Source organism: Sceloporus occidentalis, unplaced genomic scaffold (assembly GCF_023333645.1).
Source record: "Sceloporus occidentalis isolate IW3139 unplaced genomic scaffold, rSceOcc1.0.p SCAF_1, whole genome shotgun sequence".
In the NCBI taxonomy this organism is placed as follows: Eukaryota; Metazoa; Chordata; class Lepidosauria; order Squamata; family Phrynosomatidae; genus Sceloporus; species Sceloporus occidentalis.
The window spans coordinates 26741736-26763074 of NW_028316981.1; the positions used below are offsets into that span (position 1 = coordinate 26741736).

General features: G+C 42.4%; 1 protein-coding gene and 1 pseudogene across 7 annotated transcripts in view; both read left to right on the forward strand.

Moving 5' to 3' along the window:
- The window catches only part of KCTD6 (potassium channel tetramerization domain containing 6), a 45395-nt gene that overhangs the window by 15515 nt on the left and 8541 nt on the right, over positions 1 to 21339 (forward strand). Inside the window, exons 1-3 of one of the 7 annotated variants that reach the window (XM_089518613.1) lie at positions 2878 to 2898; positions 13261 to 13366; positions 14798 to 15028. The exons of 1 other annotated variant lie outside the window; for it this stretch is intronic. The gene's annotated coding sequence lies outside the window, so the exon portion shown is untranslated. Of the gene's footprint in view, positions 1 to 2282; positions 2338 to 2877; positions 2899 to 4988; positions 5136 to 13260; positions 13367 to 14797; positions 15029 to 21339 lie in introns of those variants that run through there. 5 more of the 7 variants (XM_089518620.1, XM_089518627.1, XM_089518643.1 and 2 more) reach the window with 5 other exon arrangements.
- LOC149321273 (large ribosomal subunit protein eL30 pseudogene) lies at positions 8748 to 9167 on the forward strand (annotated as a pseudogene).

Genomic DNA, 21339 nt, shown 5'->3' on the forward strand with positions numbered 1-21339 from the left:
CATTGCAAAGAAGCATGAATTTATATCTGTATTTGTGTTTTTAGCTTTTATTTGGGCATGTCGTCCCTTTTCCTTGAAGGTCCTCCATTTTGTGGTGTCTCGTCCTCCTTCACGATGAAGACATCTGGACACTCTGGTGAAATTTAGTTCCAGGCAAAAATGCTAGAAATCCAAATGCACTTCCCCTTTATAACAAATGAAAAAGAAGTAGCCCTATTAAGTCAGTTTCAGCATTCAAGGTGGAAAGGAGTCTTATGGCACCTTTAAGATGAATAGGCGGATTTTATTTAGCATGAATCATGGACTCACAGAGCTGGAAGAGACCACAAGGGCTATCCAGTCCAACCCCCTGCCATGCAGGAACACAGATTATCACACCAGCAAAAAGGACGGGAGCTTCCGTCAATATTGTGTAATAATGCAAAGATTATCACATAATGTCATGAGATGCTGCAATTATCCCATGGATAAAGAGGAATTCTAGCACCACTTTTTATTCATGGGGATTTTCCCTGAATAAAATTGGCGCTAGAATTTATCTTTATTCATAGGATAATTGCAACGTTGCATGGTGTTGTATGATCATTTTTGGGTTATCGAGCAATACTGACAGAAACATACCACTATGCTCCTGTCCTTTTTGCCAGTGTGATAATCTCCACAAAATGAAAGCACCCCCTACAGATAACCATCCAGTCTCTATTTAAAGACCTGCAAGAAAGGAGACCCCACCACACTCCAAGGGAGTGTGTTCCACTCTCAAACAGCTCTAACTGTCTGGAAGTCCTCCTAATGTTGAGGTGGATCTTTTCCTCTAGTTCAGTGGTTTTCAACCGCGACTCTTTAATATAGTTCCTCATGTTATGGTAACCCCCAAGCATAAAATTGCGGCGTCTCAATTCTTAAGACCATTGGAATTATGTGTTTTTCAATGGTCTTAGGCTACCCCTGTGAAAGGGTCGTTTGACCTCCAAAGGGGCTGCAACCCACAGGTTGAGAACCGCTGCTCTAGTTTGAATCCATTGCTCTGAGTCCTATTCTCTGAAGTAGCAGAAAACAACCTTGCTCCATCCTCAATGACACCCTTTCAAATACTTGAACAGGGCTATCATGTCACATCTTAACCATCTCTTCTTAAAGCTAAACATATCCAGTTCCCTAAGTCTCTCCTTGCAGAGCATGGTTTCCAGACCCTTCACCATTTTGGTCTCCCTCCTCTGGACACACTTGTTTCTCAACATCCTTTTTGAATTGTAGGGCCCAGAACTGGGCACAGTACTTCAGGTGAGGCCTAACCAAAGCAGAAGAGAGTGGTACTGCTACTTCCCTTCTACACTATACATTTATTGATGCAGCCTAGAATTGCATTGGCCTTTTTAGCTGCCGCATCACACTGCTGACTCATGTTCAACTCCCAGCCACATTGGATGTCTAATCTGCATTTCAGAAATAATGTAAGCAAAAGGATTTTGCAGCACCTTTGAGACTAACTGAAAGACAGAAGTTGGGGGCATGAGCTTTTGGAGAACTGAGTCCAAAACACACTGCAGAAATAATCCACTTTAACTGCCCTGCTGGCTCAGTGCTAGTGAAGCCTGAGAATTGTCCTCCATTTTGCAGTGTATTTGTGATAGAGAAGGCTAACTTTCTCACAAAACTACAGTTCCCAGGATTTCCTAGCACTGAGCCAGGGGAGTTAAAGCGGTCTCAAACTGGATTATTTTTGTAGTGTGTTTTGGACTCAGTTCTCCAAAAGCTCATGCTCCCAACTTCTATCTTTCAGAGACTGCACCATCTCCACTGTAGAAATAATGCTGTTTGAGCCTGTATTAACTGCCATGGCGCCATCCTACAGAATCCCAGCACTCTTCTGGTCAAGAAGGCTGAAGACCTTGTAAAACTACAGATCCCAGAACCCCACTGAGTGGAGCTATGGCACTTAAGCTGGTGTCAGACTGCATTATTTCTATAGTGCAGTTGTGCTGTTCATCTCAAAGATGCTGCAAGATCCCTTTGCGTACAGATTTTCCTGACTGACACGGCTATGTCTTTGCAGAAATAATGCAGTTTGACACCGCTTTAACTGCCATGGCTCAGTGCTATGGAATCCTGGTATTTGTAGTTATGTGAGACATTTAGCCTTCCCTGTCAGAGACCTCTGGTGCCCCAACAAACTACAAATCCCAGGATTCTATAGTGTGGAGCTATGGCAATTAAAGCAGTGTCAAACTGCTTTATTTCTGCAGTGCAGATAGGAGCTTCAGGAAGGGTGACCAGATGTCTTCACCGCAAAGCAGGCCAAGGCACCGCAAAATATCGAACAACCCAGAAATAAATGTAGGCCATGACCAAAATAAAAGCTAAAAACACTCATAGAAATGTAAATTCATGCTTCTTAGTGCTGCTGAAACTGGAGGACATGTTGGAATCCCTCCTGGAGAGAAAATAAAAGCTAAAACCCCTTAATATAAATGTAAACTCATGCTTCTGAGTGCTGCTCAGATTGGAGGAGAGAAGGAGGCTTGTTAAAAATGGTGGAGGAGGTGTCCTGGAAAAGGAGGACCTCTGGTCGTCCTGCCCCAACAAACTACGCATCCCAGGATTCCATAGTGTGGAGCCATGGCAGTTAAAGCTGGTATCAAACTGCATTATTGCTGCAGTGCGGACAGGATCTCCATGCCAGGCTATTGTAACCATCCTTCCTTTTCCTTCTTCCTCAGCTCCATGCAAACCAGGCCCCAGCAGCCCTGGGCTGGGCTGCCTTTGGAAGAGGAGGAGCTGGAGAAGGAGGAGGAGGAGGCGCCAGGGAGGGAGCCGGATGGAGGCTGGGTCCTCCTCCTTCTTCCTTGGCCCTCCTCCTCCTCCTCTTCAGCCTCAGAGAAACCCAAGCCTGGCTGGGTGAGTAGTAGCAGCAGCAGCAGGGGCTGGGGCTTAAAATGGCGGGAAGGGAAGGGAAGGGAAGGCAGCAGGGGAAATGCCACTCCAGAGGCTGCTTTGGAAACCAGGGAAAGGGATTGAGAGAGTCAGACAGACTGCCTTCTTCCCAAAGAAGGATAGGGATGGCATAGATAGGGAGTCCTCAGGGTGCCTGGGTGCCTTTTCAGGAGGTAAAGGGTGATGGGATATGGAGTCAAGGCACCAGGGTGCCTTTAAGGAGGAAAAGGAGAGGATAGGACATGGAATCATCAGGAGGGAATTGGGGTGGATGGGATATGGAGTTAGGGCGCCTGGGTGCCCGCCTTTAAGGAGGAAAGTGAGAGGATGGGATATGGAGTCATCAAGAGGGAATTGGGGTGGATGGGTTATAGAGTCAGGGTGCTTGGGGTGTCTTTTCAGGAGGTGATGGGTGATGGGATATGGAATAGTCAGGGTGCCAGGCTGCCTTTTCAGGAGGTAAAGGGATATTGAGTCAAGGCACCAGGGTACCTCTTCAGGTGGGTGATGGGATATTGTGTCAGGGTGCCTGGGTGGATTTCCAGGAGGAAGAAGGGTAGATGGGATATGGAGTCAGAGCGCCTGGGTGCCTTTGAGGAGGAAAAGGAGCAGATAGGATATGGAGTAGTCAAGGTGCCTGGGTGTCTTCCCAGGAGAAGGATGAGAGGATGGGATATGGAGTCAGGGTTCCTGGGGGCCTTTCAGGAGAAAGGGGATGGCTAGGACAGGGAGTCAGACATCCTGAGTGCCTTTCAGGAGACATGGAGGCAATGTGCCTGTTTTTTGAAATTTTCAGTTAGTGACATGTTGTATGTCAGGATGTCTGGCTTGTTGTTGTTGTTTTTGTTGTTATTGTTATGGGTTGTGGAGAGGCTGTCTGAGGATGCACACTCCATTCTTCCAGCATGGCTAACTACCCCATCTGAGGACGTAAAGTCTAGGAAAGCTGCTCCCAGCTTCTCTCTGTCTGTCAGTCTCAAAGATGCTGCAAGATCCCTTGGCATACTTGCCTTGCTATTGCCATTGCCCAGGGACAGAGCTATAGAGCAGTCTCTCTGTGTGTGAGAATGTCCATAGGAATCAAACTTTTGTAGGTGTGGAAATGCTATGTAGGTCTGCCTCTGGGCTTTCCACACCACCAAATGCATCTGAAGAAGTGGGCTCAAGTCTAGGAAAGCTTCTGCTCCCAGCTTCTCTCTTTCAGTTAGTCTCAAACGTGCTGCAAGATCCCTTCCCATTCTGATTTTCCAGACTAACACGGCTAGGTCTTTGAATTCAACCCCATAAGCCATGTTATAGTCTGTATACAAAGGGAGTTGGTAGCACCTTTGAGACTAACTGAGCTTATACATTATAGTATAAGGTTTCATAGACTTAGTTTATTTCCAAGTCTTTAAGGTGCTACAATATCCCATTGCAATACCCCATAAGTGTACCATACAACCTCTCCTTAGTATGGGTGAAGAAGAGTCAGAGCAGGTCTGTCAATGGGTGCAGTGTACATTGATGGTCAATATGGAGTTTCCTTATCCATTTTAATGAATGTATGATAGTCAATATGGGGCTTATCGATTTTAGTGATTGTATGATACAATATGAGATTAGCTTCCTTACCTATTTTGGTGATTGTATGATGGCGTGTCTGGATACGGGACAATTTGTGCATTGCTATGTGTGGCTGTAATAATGATAATAATAATAATATTTATTTCTTACCCATCTGTCCTCATGGATTGAGCGGAAACAACAACTGACCAATAAATATGCATCAGTCAATTTAAAAGAAGAAACAAGACATACAGTATATGTATTAAAACATGTGTTCCTAAGGTTGCAATGCTAACTTCACTTACAGTATGTAGTCAGAAGTCCCACTGAGCAAGCACTGCTTCTGAATGCTGAACACTTAGGAAAAAAGTGTGGTGTACCTAAAGTTTGTGCTTCTGTGTAGTGTTTCCGAAGGGTGAATTATTGACAGAAAACCTTCATGCTTCAGCAAGTATCAGCTTCCACCCTGCTTGGTTGGCTGGTTTGTTCAGTGGCAAAGAAGAGAGAAGGAATATCTGTCTTTAGGAAGGTAGAATTCATGAAGTCTTTGACATCTTAAGTGTTCAATCATTGGAACAACTTCTGCGAGTGAAGAAGGTGCCTGTGTTCATTTTCAGGTCCACTGGAATAAAGCATGCTACCATCCTAGTCAGGTAAATCAGTTAGGTTAACATAAGTGTTGACTTGCCATTCAGCAATTGATTCAGTGGCCTGTTACAGACTGCCAAAATAAAGCTGCTTCGGGTCTCTTTGGAGGTATGCTGTTTAAATGATGCATGCATCCTAAGAATCCGAAAGCTGCACCAAAGCTACCCTCCAGTGCTTAGGAATGGAGTGTGGCTTTGGCATGACCTCCAGATTCTTAGGACCCATGCATCATTTAAATAGCATACCTCCAAAGAGACCCGAAGCAGCTTTATTTTGGCAGTCTGTAACAGGCCAGTGGGTCTACACTAGTTGATACTACTGTAGTAAATGAATTCAGGCTTGAATGTGTGCTGTATTGTAAGTCTGTGGCTTTTCTCAGTGTAATGGTGTTATGAAATGAGTATGAAAAGGATCTTGCTTGAGAGCTGTTGTTTGTTGTTGTGTGCCTTCAAGTCATTTTTGACTTATGGTTACCCTATCACAGGGTTTTCTTAGCAAAAATTGTTGAGAGGAGGTTTGCCATTGCCTTCCCCTGAGGCTGAGAACATGTGACTTGCCCAAGGTTACCCAGTGGGTTTTATGGTTGAGCTGGGAATCAAACCCTGGTCTCCAGAGTCATAATCCAGCACTCAAACCACTACACTGGCTTTCAGTTGAATAGTACAGAGATATTTTTATAAACATGCTTTGTTGTTTTACCTTTGTTGATTTGCACATCTGTTTCATATGTTTATTTTTGCAAGTAAATCACTTTAACATGCAGTACAGTAAATACTACTTGATGTATTTTCACTTTCTGTTCTGCCAGTCTGTTGACTTATGTAGTAAACACATGTACCAACCTTTATAAGGCTCTTTTGATTATGACCTACCAGGAAATTTACCCAGCACTATCTAGGTTTATCCTGACAATTTCCTTATGATTTGGATGAAACAAGGGTCAGAAGGATAACACTTACAGTCTGTAAAGCTTATTTCACTCTAAGTTTCATGCAAATGGACCTGAAAGACCATTTTTAAAAAGCAAAGCCCATCAATTCAGACTAGCTAGGTGGTTGCGAGTTCAATACCAGCAAAAAGGTTCAAGCTTGACTCAGGCTTGCATCCTTCTGAGGTTGCTAAAATGAGTACCAAGATTGTTGGGGTCAATTAGCTTAGAGTTGTAAACCACTTAGACACTGCTAATTCGGTATAAAGTGATATATAAATGAAGCTGTTTGTTTGTTAGGTACTGAAATTGCCTTAAAATGCTTGGAATAGTTAATGTAATTGTAAATGGCAAGTTTGGTCAAAATCAGTTCAGGTCTGGATGAATTGCATTTAAGAGTACTAAGAAAACTTGCAGATGTAATCTCAGAGACACTATCAATAATATCTGAGAATTCTTGGTGAACAGGATGGATCTCAGCAGATTGGAAGAGCTCAAATGCTGTCCCCATATTCAAAATGGACAAAAAAGTGGACTAGAACAACTGCTGACCAGTCAAATTGATGCTGGTTCCACTGAAGGGTCTAGAAGAGATCATTAAAAAGTCAGGGTATAGTTTTGTGTGCTTTGTAATTTTGTGAGACATCAGCACTTGCACAGAAGGCTAAAGGCCTTGTGAAACTACAAATCCTAGAATTATTTCTACAGTGTAGATATACCCTCAGTCTGTGTGCACTTAGGAAAGAATGCTGTGATTAATAGGAACCAGCATGAGTTTCTCAAAAACAAGTCATGCCAAACTAATCATAGCTCTTTTTAAAAAAATGTAATTGCAAGTTTGATAGATCAGGGAAGTAGTGCAGATGTACTATGCATTGATTTCAGCAGGGCTTTTGACAGGTTCCCCCTGATATTCTTGTAGGCAAGCTGGTGAACTGTGGGCCAGCAAGTTCCTCTATTGGATCTATAATTGGTTGACAGAATGGACCCAGAGAGTGCTCACTGATGACTGATCTTCATTCTGGAGAGAAGTGACTAGTGAGGAGCCTCAGGGTACTATCTGGACCCAGTGTTGTTCACCATCTTTATTAGAGGACTTAGATGATGGAACAGAAGGCATGGTTACCAAATTTGCAGATGATGCCAATTTAGGGGAGTAGCTAATACTCCAGAGGACAGGATCAGCACTCAAAGTGACTTTGACAGATTGGAAGTCTGGGCTGAAACTAACAAAATGATTTTCATTGGGGTAAATGTAAGGTACTACATCTATGTATTAAATATGCAAATTTAATGACACCAGACTTGGAATTGAATAGCAGTTGTTGTTAGTAGTCAGTAGTTGGTTTTAGTAGTTATGTTGTTCTTGTGTGCCTTCATGTCATCTCCAATTTATGGTAACCCTAAGGCAGTGATGGTGAACCTATGGCACGCGTGCCAGAGGTGGCACTCAGTGCCCTCTCTGTGGGCACACATGCTATCGCCCTAGCACAGAGTTTGCCAGAGTTTCTTACTAGAAAGCTAGAGGGATGTGGCACTTTGAAATAAATAAGTGGGGTCCGGGTTGCAGTTTGGGCACTCGGTCTGTAAAAGGTTCTCGATCACTGCCCTAAGGCTTTCTGGGGAAGATTTGTTCAGAGGAGATTTGTCATTGTTATCCTTTGAGATGACTTGAAGGCTGGGAGTGTGTGTCTTGCCCAAGGTCACACAGTGGGCTTCCATGTCTGAGCCAGGGATCAACCCCTGGTCTCCCAGTGTCCTAATCCAATGCTCAACCATTCCACCAGGCTTGCTAAATGTGAGTCAGCAGTGTGATGCAGTTGCCAGAAAGGCTAATGCAATTCTAGTGTCCAGATGAAGAGAAGTAGTAGTGTTATCCTATTCTGCCTTAGTTACATCTCATCTGGAATACTTTGTCCAGTTCTGAACAGCACTGTTCAAGACAGATATTGATAAGCTGGAATATGTCCACAGAAGGGCAACCAAGATGATCCACAAGTTCTGAAAACCAAGGCTTATGAGGGGCAACTTAGAGAGCTTGGGTATGTTTAGTTGAAAGGATGTCATGCAGAAGATGGAGTGAGAAGATGTCTTCTGCTACTCTGAAGACTATAACATAAACCAATGAATTCAAATTAAAAGAAAAGAGATTCCTCCCAAATATTAGGAAGTGTTTCTTTACTGCAAGAGCTGTTCAGCAGTGGAATGGACTGGTGGATTCCCCTTCTCTGGAAGTCTTTAAACAGAAGTTGGATGACCATCTCTCAGGAGTGCTTTAATTCTGTATTCCTGCATGGCAATAGGTTGAACAAGATGGCCCTCGCAGTCCCTTCCAGCTATATAGACTCCTATTCTGGAGCTAACATCCTATCCATTCTAGAGCTAAACACTGAAATCTGAAGTATTTGCTTGGAATGTACCCAAAGTAATTGACAGAATAGGAATAAAACCTCATTGTGATCTTTATTTTTATCCTCTGAGAGAAATCCAAGTTTGGTGCTGATGTAGCTTTAACTTGTATAGCATAAGAGACAGACTTTAAATTAGAGTTTAGACATCAGTCAAGTTGCCTTTCAGTGTTAGAACGTGGTTTAGCTGTGACCCTTTTCACATGTAAACAGAATTCCAAATCAGATTTACATCTATCAGTCAACTTTGCACACAGATATAATTTCCCTAGGAACTGAAAATAACTACTGTAGTAAAACTGCTATATCCTCATTGCCTGGCCATCCTGAAGGCACGTCTTGGGTAATGGCAGGGCTGATGTAAGTTGGCAGGATGGTGACCACCAAGAAGATGAAAAAGTTCCTGGCGTCCATAAACTCTAAACTTCAGCTGGTTCAGAAAAGTGGTAAATATATACTTAGATACAAACAAACTCTGAAAATGATTTGGCAGGGCAAAGCCAAGTTGGTCATCTTAGCCAACAATTGTCCTACTTTGTGGAAATCAGAAATAGAGTACTACACTATGTTGGCCAAAATTGGTGTACACCACTATGGTGGCAACTATTTCGAAATGAGCACAGCTTGCAGAAAGTACATTGGCCATTGTTGACCCAGGTGACCCTGACATTATTAGGAGAGAGCAAGCCAGTGAAAGATAAACATAGCAGATAGTAAAAGATAAACTCCATCCATAAACAAAGCAAGACATTTTGATACCTTCCTCAAGACGTCTGAATGGCAGCCACTGTGACAGGAAAATTAATGGTCATTTGAATAATTGACAATTACTCACCCGATAAAATCTAGAGCCTTGAGTTGGGCTGTTTTGCCCTGCTTGGTCACAGGGCTATCCTTGCATCCCTCAGTAATGTGAAACATGTGGAATCCAAGGCACTGTAGAATTAATGCAGTTTGACACCGCTTCAATTGCTATGACTCAGTGCTATGGAATTCTGGGATTTGTAGTTTTCTGAGATATTTAGCCTTCTCTGTCAGAGCATTCTGCTGCTACAACAAATTTCAAACCCAAGGATTCCATAGTATGGAGCCATGACAGTTAAAGTGGTGTCAAACTGAATTAATTCTGCAGTGTGGGAGCAGCCATAGGCATTACTTCAAAGTATGTTCTAACTCTGTATACTCATTACTGTGTATACTCATTACTGTGTAAGTACACTTCTGCACTCATTACATGGGTGCAGAAGTGTGCATATCACTCTCCTCTTGTTATCATGTGCGTTCAAGTCATTTCCAACTTATGGCAACCCTATCACTTGGGTTTCTTGGCATGTTTCTTCGGGGGGGGGGGGTGTTGCCTTTGTCATCCTCTGAGGCTGAGAGAGTCTGTCTTACCCTGGGCCACCCAGTGGTTTTCATAGTTGAGTGGGCAACCACGCTGGCTCTCGATATTGCTGTCTCTGCTCTTGTATTTCTGATTCTTCTACGTTAACATTACAGCAGACTTTATTTTTAATAATTAATGAATGAACCAAATCTGAAAAACCTTTCTAGAGCCCAAACATGGCTCCATTGGGATCTGAAGCAGGGCTGCCTTGAGTCCAGTCTCAGTCTTCTGTTAGTACATATTGATGATGTGCATGCTGTTTAAAAAAGTTCCACCTGTCCTGAACGGAATCACGCTTTCCGTGAAGGACTCTGTACGCAGTCTGGGGGTGCTCTTGGACTCGTCGCTCCACCTTACATTTCAGGTGGATGCGACGGTCAGGAGCACCTGTTATCAGCTTCGGCTGATACGCCAGCTGCGTCCCTACCTTGACCGGAGGGACCTTGAAACTGTTGTACATGCCCTGGTAACCTCTCATTTGGATTTCTGCAACGCGCTCTACATGGGGCAACCCTTGTACCATACCCGGAAGCTGCAACTTGTGCAGAACATGGCAGCCCGTCTGGTCACTGGCACTGCCAGGGCCAGTCATATAACACCAGTCCTTAAAGACCTACATTGGCTGCCTATTCGCTTCCGGGCGCAATACAAGGTGGTGGTTATCACCTATAAAGCCCTAAATGGCTTGGGCCCAGGGTATCTGGAGGACCGCCTCTCTCCGTACAATCCGCCCCACACACTCAGATCATCAGGGCAGCTATTGTTAAGAGTTCCAGAGGGGAAATATAACTCCACCTCTAGAAGGGCCTTTTCCATCTCGGCCCCCAACCTCTGGAACTCGCTGCCCTTCGAGCTCTGCTCAGCCGCCTCCCTAGCCCAATTTAAGAAGGGGCTAAAAACCTACTTATTCGAACAGGCTTACCCCTGACCAGAATACTTCCCCCCCTCCCCCCCCCCCCTTCGTCAGCATTGTTTCGCTGGCATGAAATTTTATTATTTTTATTGAATTGTTTTTAATTAACTCTGTATGGCTTATTGTTGTACTGTTGTATAGTTGCTGTTCACCGCCCTGATTTTAAGAAGGGCGGTATACAAATAAAATTTTTATTTATTATTATTATTATTCATTTGGGCTGAGTGTTTTCTCAAATCACATGGATCAAAGATTCCACAGACTTGTCCGATTCCATGTGAGACTACATTTTAACCCATTTGAGATCGGAAGAGGTAATCATGTTTTGTGGTCTCTCAGTCACAGTAGCTGGCACCACATTAGACTGTGGAAAACCAATTCCAGTAGTTGAGTTTTGTATTTTGGGATGGACAGACATCAGGCTTGAAGGGCCTACTGTATTTTGTTTTTGCTAGAACTGTGAAGTCTTATTAGTTGGAGTCAGGTAAAAAACAATGGCAGGAAGATAGTAATATACTGTTAGGAGTAAGGAGCAAGGATATCCCCTGAGCACAAGATCAGCCCAGGAATTTTGTTTTCTGGACCAGAATTTTGCTGACAGCCCTCTCACACCTCAAGTCCAACCCATATTAGTTAATTATAGAATATAGAAGAGCAAACGAAGTGTGTTGCTGCTGCTGCTAATTAACTGGGAATCAGAAACTCTTGAAGATCTGTCAGTAGATGCTAATCTGCTGCATATTGTTGTAGGTAATTATTTTAGTGTATTTGCTTTCCAAGTCCAAGTGCAAATCCATTGAACACCCGCTAACATAGCTATGTCTTCTGCTTTGTCCCCAGGTATGTTTTTGGTTGTGTCACCCCAAAATGAACCCTGTGGCAGCTCAAAAACAGTAATCAACAGCAATAACAAACCTAGAAAATGATAAGGTAGTACCAGTTGTAAGAAAACAGCAATTACAGCAGACTCATCACCAATAGTATACTTATTATCTAAAATAGATGATAGGAAAGATAGTGCCAATTGAATAGACACTGGCTGAGTATCTCTTATCTGGAATTTTGAAATACTCCAAAATAATCCACATGGGTGGCTGAGATAGTAACCCCCTTGCTTTCTGATGGGTCAGTGTATACAAACTTGGTTTTATGCACAAAATTATTAAAAATATTATGTATAAAATTACCTTCAGGCTAGGTTTACAAGGTGAGTAAATAAAATGAATTTCATATTTAGATTTTATTTGTATTCCAAAATGTGAAAAAATCCAGAGCACCTCTGGTCCCAAGCATTTTAGATAAGGAAGACACAGCCTATGTTCCACTAGCAGTGTGCCATTGCAGAGCAGGCCTTATCACCAATTGTCTTTGCCAAGGGCACCTAGAACAAGATCTCCACTGAAGATCTTAATCAGCACTGCATTCACATGGAAGGAAGCACTAGTGTGATTTATATATGGTAAATACTTGAAGCATTGGAATAGTTTTGTATAGGGTAGCTAAACTACCAGGGGTTCAAAGTCTGCTGATGATAGTGATAATGGTGGTGGTGGAATGTTATTTGCTTTATCAAGAGCAATAAGCACATTCTCTTTGGATGTCTTTGTATCTGAAGAGTAGCAATGTCACATCATGTTGTGGGCCATGCTTTAAGTTTCCACAGAGACAAATTTATTTAATTCATTTTAATTCATTCTTCAGTGGAAGAGGTTACCAGAACAGATAAGTTAAAAACAGGACAGATGGCACAATAAAGTTTAGTTGGACAAGTGTTTTTATGAGTGCAAGTTCTTCAAGTATCCACCTTCAGGATTTGAATGGTGTATCATGGGAAAGGGAAAAAGGATAAACAAGTACAGTGGGCCCTTGATATCCACAGGGGATTGGCTCCAGGACCTGACTTTGGATACCAAAATCTGGTGATGCTCACGTTCCATTAAATACAGTGGTATAGTAAAATAGTGTCCCTTATATAAAATGCCAAAATCAAGGTTTACTTTTTGAAATTTATATATTTTTAAAAGATTTGGATGGTTGAATCCCTCTGTACAGAATCTGTGGAAGCTGATGGCTGACTAATGATAAAAATGGTGACCTGGTCTTTGGGAAAGTGGCCCGTGTTTTTAAAGCAGTGAACAAGCTCACTTTGCAAGATGTGACAAAAGTCTTATCCACATATAATATACATGTCCATCAATACTTGCCTACTCTGCATATGTTTTGAATTCCTGTGCCTGCTGGCTAGGTACCTGTTGCCTTAGGCAGTGGATGGATTGTTTCCCTAGCCACTGAATTTGTTCTGCCTTTTTGTATCATCATCATCATCATCATCATCATCATTGTTTATTTGATTAGCACCATAAATTTACATGGCACTTTACAGATACAATATACATGGGTTGGGGTTGCTGCTTAGTCATTGCAGTGGTTCTCCTGTGCTGTGGATACAGCTTCAACAGATGACAACAAAATTTAATATTCTTTGTGGCTCCAGGTGCATGGTAAGGACACCACCATCTGTTGCATATCTGTCATTCATGAACCTTGCAGTGGGGCAATTTGCCTGGAAGAAGTAAATTAACAACCTCCAGGAAGAACAGGTAGGAGAACTCTGGTTGCAACTACTGATTGTCATTGGATGGTAGTCCCTTATGGACTACAGCCAAAATACCCTAAAGGATCCACATCCTGTTTCATCTTGGAAGCTAAACAGGGTCAGCCCTGGTTAGTACTTGGATAGTAGACCACCAATGAATACCAGGCCCTACAGGGTATACAGTTGGCCCTTCACATTTGCAGCTTTGACTTTTGGGGATTTGATTATTTGTGGTTTTGATTAATATGTTCTCTCTAGGAATCGCTAGGTCCTCCTGCACATCTTTGCCAGATGTTCACCATAGAGTTGTGCTGGAGAACCTAGACATTCCTAGAGAAAACACTTGTCTAGGCATTTGTAGGCCCTCCAGTATGCTTTTGCAATCAACCTCTGGCAGATGTTGTCTATAGAGTTGCATTGGAAGACCTGGAGATTCCTAGAGAGGTGTTCTCTTAGGTAAAAATAATAGTGTTGGTTTTTTTGTTTGTTTGTGGTTTTTCCACATTCCTGGTGGTCCTTCACCCCTAATGCCAGTGAATGTGGAAAGACCACTGAATTTTAGAGGAAGGAACTGACAAAGCCACCACTGAGTATTTCTTGCCTAAGAAAACTCTATGAAATTCATGGGGTCTGCATAAATTGGTGGGTGACTTGGAGGCACACACACAACACCCTCACTCCCTTTATGGTCTTTATAGGTATGAGGTAGTTCTTCCAGTACATGTGGCAGAGCAGCGTGTGATGAGGAGACAGAGACATAAAGTAATGGGCTATATGCAGAAAGCTGAAATGTATCATCCTAGGACCTGAGTGCACAATTAGATGGTTGTGAGAGAGGAGAGGAAGCAGCACATCTGGATGTTCTGTTGGTGCTCATACTTTTGCTTACCTCTGCCACTCACCTTAAAAAGATTATGCTGTTATGTAAAGTCAAAAGCTTTCATGGCTGGCATCCATAGTTTTTTGTGGGTTTTTCGGGCTATGTGGCCATGTTCCAGAAAAGTTTCTTCGTGACGTTTTGTCAGCATCTGTGGCTGGCATCTTCAGAGAAATAAACTCTTCTAGAACATGGCCGCATAGCCCGAAAAACCCACAAAAAACTATTATGCTGTTAGTCTAGCTTTCTTTGCTCAAATAACAGGGACCAGCAAGGAGTAGGCAGCCCATGAGAAATTAGCCAGTGTTCCACTGTTGGGCTGTAATGCTTAACCTGCTTTTTGCTCACCCACTGCTATTAGTATTATTTTGAGAGGAACCCAGTAGTAGGCTACCTAGGGTTTTTAGTCATTGGCATCTCTAGCTATTCCAAACAAGTGATATTTCCAAGCTCTGGACGAATAGATACATCCAAGAGGTAGGCTCCTAGCATTTCTAATCAAAAGTCTGTGTATAATTATTTCCTCCACCATAATGGATTTCTTTTTTTTTGCATTAGGAAAAAGAGAAGCAGCAGCAGAGGGAAAACATGGAAGGGATTCAAATGGAAGACACATAATAGCACAAAATAATAAAAGTCTTGCTTGGATGCATGTTAAAGCATGCCTTGGGCTAAGATTTTGTTGGTCCGTCACCACTGTGCACTTTTGCCATAAACTACACTACACCAGACTCCTGCTAAAGCACCAACAGGAGTCCAAATTGTGTTTCCTTCCTAGCCCTCATAGGTGTAAGTAGGATGTCTGTCCTCTAATATTTTCAGGCTTGGATCTTTTGTTCTCTTGAAACGTTAAGCAAGAGTGTATGACTCATTAACTGACATTTACACAGGCTGGGCCCTCGGTAATGAAACCACATTGATATTACTTTGGGGAATCACTTCAGAAGTATAAATCCATTCATAAGCTTAACCATGAAACTTCCAACATAGTCACTTAAAAACCCAATGCAAAACACACTTTTGGTTTCTCAGAAGCCTGACTAAAAATATTTAGATCACAGTTTATCAGTCCCGATAGTGTATTTAAAGCCATTGGTTAAATAATCCTGTTTAAGAGTTCAGATACCTCTTACTTTTCATTCCTAATCATAACTATTAGAATAATAACTCATAATAATGGTAGTAAAAGCAAAACAATGATGGTGATGGTACTGGACAAATATTTAAATTTTCCAGTCATCAAAATAATGTTTAAGGGAATAAGTTCAAATGTTTTCCCCCCGTAAATCCAGTATAGGAATGAACACAAATGCTAGTGGTTTCAATTCAGCTCATGAGCCATGGCTTAAGGTTCAGTCATTTTCATTGCAACTGTTTGAGACTAATGGAGTGGTACTCAAACTCTGGTCCTCCAGAAGTTTTGGACTTCACCTCCCAGAATTCCTGACTGTTGGCCAAGCTGGATGGGGATTCTGGGAGATGAAGTCAAAACACATGGAGGAACAAGGTTTGGGAACCACTGAACTAACAGAACTTAACAGTACACTCTTGCACTTGACTACTCAAGAATAAATTCCATTGAGTTCATTGGGGTTTATTCCCAAATTTTGCAGTCTTAGTCATGATGGAGTTCATTTGGGTCCCATGTTGGAAGAAAGGCAGGATAGAAATAAAACTAAAATAAGACCAATCCTGTTAAGTACCAAAATCGTATTTGGAGAATCCTTGAATTTTCCAGTTTTTGTCATAGTCATCAAAATTTGCAAACACTTCTCTTTGGCAGTAACTGGCAGACATTTGGGCAGTAAAGCTTTTTTTTTAAAAAAAATAGTTGGAAGAGAATATATACCATAGAATCAAAGAATCATAGAATCCTTCCTTTTCTTTTCTCTCCTCTCTCTCTGTTAAACTATTGCATTGCAATTGGTTCATACGACTATATGTGTGCTGACAGGCTAGAAGGGCCAGAAATTTCTATGTCTGTCTTGGCAAAACTTGATCTAAAGGGGGTAGTAAAATGGATGATGTACTCCCCACTGTAGGACTGTCTGTTTAGCTTTCCAAGGAAAATGAGATCAGTGATGTGAAAATGGAAAGAAGTCCTTTTTATCCAAGCTAATGTTCAGTAAACATATAAGAAGTAACAGTAGAGAACTAGGGAAAGGGAGTGGGGGATATACAACATTGTCATGATCAGGCCTGGGAAAATTTTATTGAAGAGGTGGGATATTATTATTATTATTATTTGCCTTCAAGTCAGGTTTGCAATTGCTTTCTGTGAGGCTGAGAGAGAGTGACTTGTCAAAGGTCAACCAATGGGTTTCATAGCAGAGCTGGGAATTGAATCCTGTTATCCAGAGTCATTGTCCAACACTCAAACCACTACGCCACACTGGTCTCTCAAGAACAACAACTGCTTATTGTAGGACTGTCTGTTTTGCCTGTCAAGAAAAATGAGATCTGTGTTGTGAAAATGGAAAGATGTCCATATAAGAGGTAACAGTAGGGAACTAGGCAAAGGGGGGAGGGGGGCAGATAGAGAATATAGTCATGATCAGGCCTGGAGGAAAGTTTCACATGGGTAAAGTCTGGAATAATGGAGTGTGGGGAGGATACAGAATCTATTACCAGCTTCTATGGCTGTAGGATGTCCAGTATCTTTAAGCTGCATTTTGCATAAATTTATTTTGAATACTAATACAGTACTAATAATATTTATTTCTTAGCTACCTCTCCCCATGGATCGAAGCGGAGAGTAACAACAATGAAAAAACACACAATATCAGAAACATATAGGATCTTTGTAGCCCTACCTGTGGTACATACTTTGCTTCAATCCATTGTGCACCCACTTCAAATGTGCCCCACTTTCAGTGATTTCTCTGTCCCTATGTGGTAAGAGTGTTGGACTAGGACTCTGGAGACTGGGGTTCGATTCCCTGTTTGGTTATGAAACCCACTGGGTAACTGTAGGCAAGTCACATTTTCTCAGCCTCAGAGGGAGGGGATGGCAAACCTTCTCTGAACAAATATTTCCAAGAAAACCCCATGATAGATTTGTCTTAGGGTTGCCATAAATCAGAAGCAACTTGAAGGTGCATAACAGCAGCATATTTCTGCTGTGGGAATTGACATTTTGCATTTCTTGCATGGTTTTTTTCAGGATGGTGCAATCTGAGGAAATTTGGAGCGTTCAGTGATAGTGGGCCTGTTTCAGTGAAAGATCCTGAAAAACTAGGATGCCATCTCTCAGAACACAGGCTTAAAATTCCCAGGCTGAAACTCATGGTGCAGAGTCAGCTGCTTCCAGGATGAAAAAAACCGGGGTGGTGTTCTCTGGTGTCAGATACAGCTGTCTGTCAATATGCATTGCTGCAGTCCTTGCTTTAAATGTTAGCATCTTAAAACAAGATTTCTGCACTGCTAGTAATCCTGAAAACTGGCTAAAAATTAATGAGGCATCAGTTGTATGTGCCTCCTTTTGTGGTGTGTGTATGTGTGTGTAAGTAAGTAAAAAGGGATATGAAGAGGCTTGCCGGAACTAATGGATACAATAAATTATTCATGATCACACTACATAACCTAGAGATGTGAAGGCCTTTGGGGGGGGGGACCTGGAAAAATTTGTAAAAATAACCTCCCCTCAAAACATACTTTTTCAGGAAAAAATGGATTATGGAATATTTTAAGAATGATGAGTAAAATGTTAGAAACAAGGTGCTTATATGTTTATCTCTCCCCCCCCCCCCATTATTTCTGAAAGACAATGTAGAAGGTACACTTCTATGTAAGACTGCATATAGCTTTCCTATAAAGTAGTAATCCATAGGCCAGTGTTGGTGCATGAGCCAATGGATGCCAGTTCACAGTGAAATTTCTGGAAAGAAACGAGTGTAGTCAATGGGCACAAATATAGTATTGGTCCCTGTTGCAGTAAGAAAAAATGTCATTGCAGTCACCATAGAACTAAAGCAATCTTGGTTACACAGTATATTCAAAGCACAAAGCAATCCAACCTTTTTATGCATTTAAGCACCATTAGTTCATAGATTTTTTAAAAAATCAATTTCCCAGGATTGGCCTGTTGTCTCTCTGTACCAGGGATTCCCATAGAACTGACCCTGACAACCCTCAGTGCATATTTTTCCCCTTCATGTCTGCTCATTAACTAACTCCAGGATAAACATTCCTTCCGACCAGGAGCACCATGGGATATGACATATCCCATCATCCAGTAATATAAAGCAAGTATGTATAGCATAAATGACTAACAAGCATGGCAGGAACTGTGAGGGACTCTGCTTCTGGCAGAAAGATCCATTTATTGTGGTAGAATGGAGGGCCACAAGGTATTGGTTATTCCCAAGCTGTCCTCCACTTCAAATAGTCTGGACAGCCTTGATAACAGGCCCTCTGGGCAGAAATTGCTGTTGCTCAGTGCCAGGTTGGTTAATGGGGAAAGACATCATTGATCTAGGACTTGAACCAGGATGAGCATGCTGACCTGGGTTGTATTATGGAGACCCAGCTGGAGGAAGCTAGGGGAATTGATCTCTTCCAGCTTTGTCCACTTGGATTTTCTTTACAGCAACAGGTGAGGGGAGGTGGAGTTGTAGTCCATGTCTCTCAGCAGGTGCCCTGTCCCACCGTCTGCTGGGTAAGAGTGTGTGTTTTTGGAGGTGGGTGGCTAGAACAGAATAGGGGTTTGTTGAGCAGCCCACCCTGCTGCTCAACAGTCTCACTTATTGAGCTGGCTAAGTTGGTATCTGTGTTGGTGTTGGAATCCCCTGGCCTTGTTGTACTGGACTGTTAAGAGCAGTTCTGGACTTCATGTCCACCATGACAACCATGAGTCTGTCCCAAGTAATATCTGGTGCTATCCATGCTGCAGGACACACTCTGGACCTGGTTTTCTGTTCTGGGCAGCATGATATTGATCTGGATGTGGAGAAACGTTCTGTAGTTCTGTTGTCATGGACTTATCACCACCTGGTGACGTTTAGACTCACTGGGACTTGGAGTCTCTGCAGGGGTGGGTAGGGTGGGAGTGATTGAAATTGTCCGCCCCAGGGGAGTTATGGATCCAGGTGGACCCCTCGGTGTGGGATGGAGAAAGCTTTGGTTGCCTTGGTGGATGACCTATGCATGGAACTGGACAGTGGGAGTGTGTCCTTGTTGGTTTCACTAGAACTCTCAGCAGCTTTTGATAATATCAGCTATACTATTCTTCTGGGCTGACTCTCTGGGATGGGATTTGGGGGCATTGTTAAGCAGTGGTTCTGGTCTTTCTTGGAAGGGTGAACTAAGAAGGTGGTGCTGGGGGACTCCAGTTTGATGCCCTGGCCGTTGGTCTTTGGAGTCCCTCAGGGTTTTGTCTCCCAAGCTATTTAACATCTACATGAAATCTCTGGGACAGGTTATCCAGAGTTTTGTGGTGTGATATCACCAATGTGCTGCTGACATCCAACTCTACCTCTTTTCCATCTGATTCCAAGGAAGCTGTCTGTTGTTAGTAATGGACTGGAGGACAGTGAACAATTTGAAACTTAATCTAAATGAGATAGAGATGTTCCTGGTCAGTTGTAAAGCACATCAGGGAATAGGGAATGTGCCTGTGTTGGACAGGGTTACATTCCCTCTGAAGCTTGCATGCAGCTTGGGTGTTCTCCTGAGCTTGGATACCAACAGTACATTTACAGAGTTAAAAGTAGCGTGCCAGCTATGCCTGTTTCTTGAGATGTCAGATCTGGCTACAGTGACATGTGCCTGGATTACATCCTGTTTGGACTGCTGTAACACACTCAATTTGGGTCTGCCTTTGGAAGGTGTTTGGAAACTTCACATGCTTCAAAATGCTGACTAGAGCTAATTACAGGGAGCATGTTAACTCTCTTGTTAAAACAGCTTATCTGGCTACTGGTTCGTTTCCAGGCACAGTTCAAAGTGCTGGTCATGACCTATAAACCTATATAATGTGATTTTGGTCCAGACTCTCTGAAAGACTGTTTTTCCCCATAGAAACCTGCCAAAGATCTATGGGGAAGGCATTCTCTTGGTCCCACCACTATCACAAGCTTGCTTGATGAGAACATGACAGAGAGCCTTCTCGGTTGCTGCTCCCAACCTCTGGAACTCCCTTGTGTGGGAGACTAGACTGGCCTCCTCCACACTTTCCTTTCACTAGCAGGCAAATACCTTTTTGTTTCAGCAGGCTTTTAATGACTTATTTATTAATTAATTAATTGCAGGGAGGCTTCTTATGGGAGGGTGCTTTATTTTTTTTAACTTTTATATCCTTTAAATGACTTTATATTTTTTTTCAACGTGTTATTTCAATATGATGCTTCTAATTGTGTTTTAAAATAGTGTTGCTTTTAGCTTATTATTTTGGGAGCCACCTTGGGTCCTAATCTGGGAGAAAGATCGTTTATAAATAAATGAAATAAAAAGAATAGTATTCACAATATTTGGAGTGATCGTCAATTGAAATCCCTGCTGAAGCTGTTTTTCAAGCAGTGCATTTTCACTTGGATAGTTACTCTTGGTGGCTTCTTGGAAAACTGCATGATAGGGGACTCTGTCCTCCTTGCCACTCATTTACTCTGTAAATCCATAGAAACAGAGCACCAATTTGGTTGAAGGCCCTCCAGTGAATGAATGCTGGCAGGGCTGTGAAACATGCTGCCAGGACAAGCAAGACTCAAACAATCATTAGAAGAGCAAGGAACAGAGAAAGATTAGCCTCATCCCTAGAGCTTGGAAAATGTCATATTTTACACTACAGTGCCTAAAATCCTCCTGCCAGTATGGTTAGGCTGATAAGGCTGCAGGAATCTGGGACTGATAATCCAAAGAAGAAGGAGAAGGAGAAGGAGAAAAGGAGTTGTACTAGTAGTAATTTTTCCAAGTACTGCTCTTTTCCTTTGCTGGGAGGGAGGTGCAGAACAGATTGTATACTTTTGTACAAAATATGCAGTATTGGTGCATGGGTAAAGGGTGTGATCTCCAATAACAGAGGAAATAGTGTTGTTCTCATTTGTGTGCTTGGTTAAGCAAATTGATTCTTGTCGCTGCCCTTTGTGTTTAGGCCAGTTGCATCC